This window comes from Triticum aestivum, chromosome 2A (assembly GCF_018294505.1).
Source record: "Triticum aestivum cultivar Chinese Spring chromosome 2A, IWGSC CS RefSeq v2.1, whole genome shotgun sequence".
NCBI classification, from domain to species: domain Eukaryota; kingdom Viridiplantae; phylum Streptophyta; class Magnoliopsida; order Poales; family Poaceae; genus Triticum; species Triticum aestivum.
The window spans coordinates 607,124,498-607,132,565 of NC_057797.1; the positions used below are offsets into that span (position 1 = coordinate 607,124,498).

At 47.8% G+C, this 8,068-nt stretch overlaps 1 non-coding gene across 1 annotated transcript; it reads right to left on the reverse strand.

Moving 5' to 3' along the window:
- Window positions 1-5,164: 5,164 nt before the first annotated feature.
- Window positions 5,165-5,238, reverse strand: TRNAW-CCA (transfer RNA tryptophan (anticodon CCA)). The gene has a single exon. It is a non-coding gene; the product is annotated as a tRNA-Trp (tRNA).
- Window positions 5,239-8,068: the final 2,830 nt, after the last annotated feature.

Sequence of the window (8,068 nt, forward strand, 5' to 3'; positions counted from 1 at the left end):
CAGTAGCTTAGTTTCTTGTTGCATTCTTGATGGCATCGTGCTGTTAATCGCAGAATTGTGCCATTCTTGTTTTGCTTGCCATTTGCAAACCGTGCATCCGATTCCGGTGATCTTTATATCGATTTCGACCAAAATCATCTCATCTTTCTAGCGGCACACTTGGTTTGCCAAGTTGATGCCTTGATCATTCTTTCCCTTCGGAGCACGCGTATGCATTGCATATCATGTCTTGCATATCATGCCATGTCTTGCATCATGTTGCTTGTGCATTGCACCGTGATTGATTATTGACCCTTTGCTTATGTTATTGCTTTGGGTAGAGCTGGGAGACGAGTACATGATTGAGGAACCTGTTGAGTACGCTAACGAGGATCAAGCTTTCGTCAACGCTGAGAACTTTGCAGGCAAGATGACCATACCCTTGAAATCACTTCTATCTTTGCTTGCTAGTTGCTCGCTCTATTGCTATGCCGCGCTACCTACCACTTGCTATATCATGCCTCCCATATTGCCCTGTCAAGCCTCTAACCCACCTTTCCTAGCAAACCGTTGTTTGGCTATGTTAGCGCTTTGCTCAGCCCCTCTTATAGTGTTGCTAGTTGCAGGTGAAGATGGAGTTTGTTCCATGTTGGAACATGGATATTGTTAGGATATCATTATTATATCTTGCTTCACTTTAATGCATCTATATACTTGGTAAAGGGTGGAATGCTAGGCCTTATGCCTGGTGTTTTGTTCCACTCTTGCCGCCCTAGTTTCCGTCATACCGGTGTTATGTTCCTTAATTTTGCATTCCTTACACGCTTGGGTGTTATGGGAACCCCTTGACAGTTCACTTTAAATAAAACTCCTCCAGCAATGCCCAACCTTGGTTTTACCATTTGCTTACCTACCACCATATACTTTTCCCTTGGGCTCTGTAGACTCAAGGGTCATCTTTATTTTAACCCCCCGGTCCAGTGCTCCTCTGAGTGTTGGTCCGAACCGAGTAGACTATGGGGCCACCTTGGGGCAACTTGAGGGTTGGTTTTACTCGTAGGATGTCTCATCCGGTGTGCCCTGAGAACGGGATACGTGTGACTCCTATCGGGACTTGTCGGCACATCGGGCGGCTTTGCTGGTCTTGTTTTACCATTGTCGAAATGTCTTGTAACCAGGATTCCGAGACTGAAGGGTCTTCCCGGGAGAAGGAATATCCTTCGTTGACCGTGAGAGCTTGTGATGGGCTAAGTTGGGACACCCCTGCAGGGTTTTGAACTTTCGAAAGCCGTGCCTGCGGTTATGGGAAGATGGGAATTTGTTAATGTCCGGTTGTAGAGAACTTGACACTTAACTTAATTAAAATGAATCAACCGCGTGTGTAGCCGTGATGGTCTCTTTTCGGCGGAGTCTGGGAAGAGAACACGGTATCGTGTTATGCTTGAACGTAAGTAGCTTTAGGATCACTTCTTGGTCACTTTTGGTTTCTCGACCGTGCATTGCTTCTCTTCTCGCTCTCTTTTGCATAAGTTAGCCACCATATATGCTAGTGCTTGCTGCAGCTCCACCTCACTACCTTTTCCTACCCATAAGCTTAAATAGTTTTGATCGCGAGGTTGTGAGATTGCTGAGTCCCCGTGACTCACAAATACTTCCAAACAGATGCAGGTGCCGACGATGCTAGTGCAGGGGATGCTACTGAACTCAAGTGGGAGTTCGACGAGGATTCGGGCCATTACTATGTTTCTTTTCCGAATGATTAGTAGAGGAGCCCAGTTGGGACGATCGGGGATCTACCATTTGGGGTTGTCTTTCTTTATTTGGTTCCGTATTCGGACCTTGATTGTATTATGGATGATGTATGATATATTTATGTATTTTATGAAGTGGCGATTGTAAGCCGACTCTTTATCCCTTTCTTATTCAGTACATGGGATGTGTAAAGATTACCCCTCTTGTGACATGCCTACCATGCGTCTATGCCTCTAAGTCGTGCCTCGACACATGGGAGATATAGCCGCATTGTGGGTGTCACACTCGGAATGGTCCAGACATAAAGATCGATATATTGGAAGGCTATGTTTGGACATCAAAATGGTTCTGGATGAGTTCGGGCATTTATCGTAGTACCTGGGGGTTACTGGTACCCCCCGGGGAGTATATGGGCCTTGTTGGGCCTTCATGGAAAAGAGGAGAGGAAGGCCAAGGTGGAGGGCGCGCCCCCTAGACCAATCTGAATTGGGTGGGGGGTCGCCCCCCCCTTTCTTCCCTCTCTCTCCCCTTCCTTCTCTCCTACTCTAACAAGGGAAATAGAGAATCCTACTCCCACCGGGAGTAGGACTCCCCCCTTGGGTGCGCCATAGAGGGCCGACCCTCCCCCTCCTCAACTCCTTTATATACGGGGGATGGGGACACCCCATAGAACTACAAAAAAAGACACATCCGTGATATTTTGGGCCGAGCGAACTTTTTTCTATCATACTTATGACACTTCTATGACGATAATTGTGACAAAACCCGGTATCATCATAGATGTGGTGGGATCCTACTTCTATTACAAAAAATCATGACAGAAAATGGGTTTTTCGTCCTCGACGGGCCGGAGACACAGCTGCATGACATTCTTTGGGCCGTCCATGACGGAGAAAACTGTGGTAGAAGCGAGGGCGAGGAAAATATCAGGGGAGTTCCCGGTTACGATGGGTGGTCGGGGGCCGAGCGATGCGCATTTCTCTTGTACGTACGCGTGTGTGTGCGAGGCATTATGCTCTAACTGAATCCGAGCGAGGCATTGGGCTCTAACTGAACCCAAGCGATTGCACCGTAGGCTACGCGGTACTGAACCCGAGGGATCGATCGATCCCTAGCTGTTAACTGAACCCGAGTGATTCCTTCGCTACTGCTGCTAACTGAAGCCGATCGAACACTGTTGCCTCCTTCCATGGATGAACAGTGAGCGTTGTTGAGGGGGTTTGGATGAATAGTTCCCGGTGAGGGGTTGGATGAATAGGAACCCGTGGTAGTAGAGGTCGTTGCCACTTGATGAACAGTACCCCGATCGATCGAGCCGGTGGATGAACATGACCCCGTCGAGGGCTGGATGAACAGGACCCCGTGGAGGGCTAGATGAACAGTAGCCGGTGGAGGGCTGGTAGAACAGTAGCCGGTGGAGGGCTGGATGAACAGTAGCCCGTGGAGGGGTGGTTGAACAGGACCCCCGTGTGGAGGGCTGGTTGAACAATAGCCGGTGCAGGAGCGCGTGGTGGAGGCTGGAAGAACTGGAGCCCGTGGATGAACAGTCGCAGGTGGAGGCTGGAGGAGGTCGACGGTGGATGAACAGGAGCCCGTGGAGGCTGGAGGAGGTCGACGGTGGAGATGAACAGTATCCCGCGGAGTCTTATTTTGCAGTACGCCACACCCCACCCGATGAACTGGACCCCCGTTTCGACCAGAGTGCTCCAACACAAGTCCGTTTCCTCCGTTTTGCGGTACGCCACACCCCTCCCGATCAACAAGACCCCGTTTCCACCGTAGGAGGTCTGTTTCCTCCGTTTTGCGGTACGCCAGGCCCCTCCCAATGAACAGGATCCCGTTTCCACTGTGGCCGGTCGAACACAAGGCCGTTTCCTCCATTCTGCGGTATGCCAGGCCTCGTTTCCATTGCCTGTTCCATCCAAGCCGGTTGGCTCCCGATGAACAACACGCGTTCCGTTGCCTCCCGATGAACACGACGCATTCTGTTGCCTCCCCATGAACACGACGACGACGCAGTTTCTCCGTTCCGACCCAGCCATGTACACGAGTCCTGGCCGTACGTATGCGCGAGTAGGCATTCGAGACCCCGCCCGTATGTATGTACGTGGCCATATTTACTTTCTTGCACCCTGGCCGTTGTACGTATGTGTACATGCTACGTGTGCGCCTCTACTACGACACATGCGTGCCTCTACTCTAACACGTGCCCTTCCTTGCACGGCCACGGTTCACCGCTGCAGCCCGCAGACAGACCGATCGTATATACGTACACGTTCGCGACCAGAATGACAACGCTATGTACGCTTCATCACAATAGAGCAGTGCCCTGGACATCGTCTACAGATTTCTCAGATCTTCCTCCACACCTCTGACAGCCACCTCTGCCTCAACTTCTTCAGTGACCAATCCAACGATGCTGAGGTTGACATGGCTACGACAAAGAGGTTGTACACTTGTCGCATCACTTATTACTCTACATTCATGTCGATCCATTAGGGCTATTGTGGTTCAACGGAAAAACATAGCAATAGGAAATTTTCCCATGGCACTCTACTATTCAATTATTCATGCATTTTGTTGAAAGGAATGGAGAAAAACATCCACTTGGACCTAATTTTCAAAATCCCATGCATGAAAACAAGACCAAGTGCATTAGTGGCAGAATAACATTCTAACTGTACACGCTTTCATATGGTTTCACTTTATTTTGGCCATGTTTCTTTGCATTCCTCTGCTCCTCCTTTTCCTGTGAACCAAACACCTAAGTTGATAGAAATCATGTGTTCACAAATGCTCTGTTTCCCATGTGCATTCATATCCTATTCCGGTGTTTTTCCGCCTATCCCTGTGTTGTTAGAATCATGCAAGCCAAATGAGCCCTTACATAATTACTTCAGTTACAGGTAGGTGTCGAAGAAAACTTTGTGTGGTTTGTCCTGCTCCTACCACGACGTCGTCCACCTCACCTGAGCTGCTCCATCGTCAGAAGCATCCACCAAACCAGACATCATGACTCCTGACCGTCTTTCGCCGCCTCAGATCTCCTTCACTGCCGCCGTCACCCACTGCAATGGCATCACCATCAACGACTCAGATGATGAACCTGAGGAGTACACAGGTCCACAAGAGAGGTCACACTCTTTTGTTTCTGCTTATGTTATGCATTGCTTAATATTACTTGCTACTTTATTGTCCTGTTCACCTCTTAGACTCCAAGTCAGGTCCAAATTGATGTTCAAACTTGAGTTCTAAATTAGTTGTGGGGCACATATCGAGACAGCAATGAATAGTATCTCTGTCTAATATCTGGTCACCTAGGGTATGCCTATGTTGTTCATCTTGGGTGGGAAACAAATAGTAAAGCAATCATCATCTGTTTTTATTAAATTAAAGCAATCATCAACCTACTTCGACATAACAAGAACAGAATCACACACTGTAGGATTTGAACCTACGACATTGGGTTTTGGAGACACACGTTCTACCGAACTGAACTAAGAGCGCTTTCCGGGAGATAAAGCAGTAAAGAAAAGGATGATTTTTGTACCACATGCATATAGAAAAATGAAACTCTGAATTTTGTCCAATTTGAATCGATCTCAATTGATCCCTCATTACTGCCCATAGGAGAAGTAATAGGTAGGGATGACAGGATTTGAACCCCTACCTTGTTTATCATTATTTTTGGATCCATCCACTAGTTGTTACCATTACTCTAGACTTCTGCATGCTCTCTTTACATAATCTCACTATATGTTTTTGTATGCATGTTAGATATTGTACACAGTCATGCTGAACATGTAGAGAAAAAGAGAAGAGTTTTGCGTGGCAATACAATGTCATGCATACAACGCTCCATGGTGGGTTCAATGGCAAACCCTCCACACCCCTCTCCAGATTGTAATCCAGAGGAAGATATCTGTTCTAAGGCGGATTCAGACGCAGTTGACCACTCCTATTTACCCCCCAAGGTGTTTGCTCTAACTTGGCATGATGATTTTTGTCATATCATGCATATGTTGCCTTGTAGTGCCTACTTTCGACATCATATATGTCATCTGCTTAGTTTAGACATGTTCTATAATGCCACCTATTTAGTTTCAATATCATATGTGGGAATTATGCAGTCTCATGTCTTTTAGCCAGCCATAATATATGTGAAATGTGCAATGCCATCCTGTTTAACCAGGCATCATATATTTGAATGATATCTAGCCCATCCTTTTCTTCATTAAATTTCCACTTGTCGACAATGTTTGTACATTAAACTACTCTTCATGTGAATCAGCCATTTGAGTGGGTGATGGAAAATCTGGAGTGAAAACAAGGCCTTTAGAGCAGATAGTGCTACCTGTCGAAGCAGATCTCTTGCTGGGTCCCGATAGCTTCTCAGAGATAGATGACCAATCCTATTCCCCCACCAAGGTGTATGCTCTAACTTGGCACAGTTCTACTGCTCATATCATGCATATGGTGTCTTGCATTGCATAGTTTAGACATCATATACACAATATTCAATACCATGTTCTTAGTTCAGACATCATATATGTGAATGCCCTCCGCTTAGCATATAAATCACATATGTGAATTAAATCATGCGATCCTGGTTACTAAGATAACATGTATGTGAATTACGTCATGCGATCATGTTTAGTTAGTCATCATATCTTTGAATTATTGTGACGCCCCCGATTTAATCGTACACTAATCATGCACGCAAATGTGTACGATCAAGATCAGGGACTCACGGGAAGATATCACAACACAACTCTACAAATAAAATAAGTCATACAAGCATCATAATACAAGCCAGGGGCCTCGAGGGCTCGAATACAAGTGCTCGATCATAGACGAGTCAGCGGAAGCAACAATATCTGAGTACAGACATAAGTTAAACAAGTTTGCCTTAAGAAGGCTAGCACAAACTGGGATACAGATCGAAAGAGACGCATGCCTCCTGCCTGGGATCCTCCTAAACTACTCCAGGTCGTCGTCAGCGGGCAGCACGTAGTAGTAGGCACCTCCGGTGTAGTAGGGGTCATCGTCGACGGTGGCGTCTGGCTCCTGGACTCCAGCATCTGGTTGCGACAACCAGAAAGAAAGGAAAGGGGGAGAAAAGGGGGGGAGAAAGCAACCGTGAGTACTCATCCAAAGTACTCGCAAGCAAGGAACTACACTACATATGCATGGGTATATGTGTAAAGGGCCATATCGGTGGACTGAACTGCAGAATGCCAGAATAAGAGGGGGATAGCTAATCCTGTCGAAGTCTACGCTTCTGGCAGCCTCCGTCTTGCAGCATGTAGATGAGAGTAGATTTAAGTCCTCCAAGTAGCATCTCCAAGTAGCATAACCAGGTAGCAACTCCAGTAGCATCGCATAGCATAATCCTACCCGGCAATCCTCTCCTCGTCGCCCTGCGGAAAAGCGATCACCGGGTTGTCTGTGGAACTTTGAAGGGTGTGTTTTATTAAGTATCCGGTTCTAGTTGTCATAAGGTCAAGGTACAACTCCAAGTCGTCCTGTTACCGAAGATCACGGCTATTCGAATAGATTAACTTCCCTGCAGGGGTGCACCACATAGCCCAACACGCTCGATCCCATTTGGCCGGACACACTTTCCTGGGTCATGCCCGGCCTCGGAAGATCAACACGTCGCAGCCCCACCTAGGCAAAACAGAGAGGCCAGCACGCTGGTCTAAACCTAAGCGCACAGGGGTCTGGGCCCATCGCCCATAGCACACCTGCACGTTGCGAGGGCGGCCGGAAGCAGAACTAGCCCCCTTAATACAAGAGCAGGCTTACGTTCCAATCCGGCGCGCGCCGCTCCGTCGCTGACGTCTGAAGTGCTTCGGCTGATACCACGACGTCGGGATACCCATAACTACTCCCACGTAGATGGTTAGTGCGTATAGGCTCATAGCCAGACTCAGATCAAATACCAAGATCTCGTTAAGCGTGTTATTATGAAGCAACCGCGGACGCCGACCAGGGCCAGGCCCACCTCTCTCCTAGGCGGTCTCAACCTGCCCTGTCGCTCCGCCACAAAGATCCACACAGAGGGCCGTCGGGACAAAGGTCCTTTCAGCCCCCAATCCGTGAATCACTCGCGGGTACTCTTCGAGCTGACCCGACTTTAGTCACCATCTGTATAGTATGTATGTATGTATGTATAGTATATACCCGTGATCACCTCCCAGGTGATCACGGCCCGATAGTATAGCAAGGCAGACTGACAAGAATGTAGGGCCAATGATGATAAACTAGCATCCTATACTAAGCATTTAGGATTGCAGGTAAGGTATCAACAGGTGTAGCAACAATGTCAGGCTAT